The sequence below is a fragment of the Antrostomus carolinensis genome, unplaced genomic scaffold (genome assembly GCF_000700745.2).
Source record: "Antrostomus carolinensis isolate BGI_N321 unplaced genomic scaffold, ASM70074v2 scaffold17335, whole genome shotgun sequence".
NCBI classification, from domain to species: domain Eukaryota; kingdom Metazoa; phylum Chordata; class Aves; order Caprimulgiformes; family Caprimulgidae; genus Antrostomus; species Antrostomus carolinensis.
Genome location: NW_010315923.1, coordinates 110,796 through 111,412, shown reverse-complemented (window position 1 = coordinate 111,412; position 617 = coordinate 110,796). Strand labels below are relative to the sequence as shown.

The window sequence follows — 617 nt, the reverse complement described above, 5'->3', positions numbered from 1 at the left end:
GTAATGCTCAGGCAGCACTTCCAGAGAGAACACTTTGTTCCTGTTCCAGTCTTGTTCAGTTACAGTCCTAACTGTTGGGTATTTTAATTGTAAAATGAATGAAAAGATGAAAAACAAATCTTAGCTTTTAGAAACTATGGTTTAAAGTTTGCCGAATGCTTTAAAATGCAGCAAACTTGCAGAAAATTTAAACTGGAAGTGAAACTTTCTCCTGCTTTTGAAAATCCTAATATACTAATGTAGTATGCTTTTTTAGTGCTGTGTTTTAACAGACCTTGTGTGTGTGTATAATACATACATATAATCATATACATATGACTTGAAAATACTCTGTTCAGACTTGCAGGAGTAACAGCTTCATCCTCACTGTATCCATATGCCTCTATGTTTTTGTCATCACCTAGTCTTTTCTGAGTTATGGGAAACATAAGCTAAATAGTATAGTTAAGAATGGCAAGCATTTTCATTGGCCTTGACAAATAAATTAGTAAATCATTAATCCCTGTTGCTGAACAAACCTTGACACATACATAAAACTTCAGCATTCAAGTTTAGTAAGAGGTTTTTATTACCTGCATTCACACTTAATTCCTACTTGAGGAAAAGTGGTGGGGGGG

General features: G+C 34.4%; 1 protein-coding gene across 1 annotated transcript in view; it reads left to right on the top strand.

The window, feature by feature from the left end:
- CEP120 (centrosomal protein 120) overlaps positions 1-617 on the top strand; it is a 37,635-nt gene that overhangs the window by 25,958 nt on the left and 11,060 nt on the right. The gene's annotated exons all lie outside the window — the stretch shown is intronic.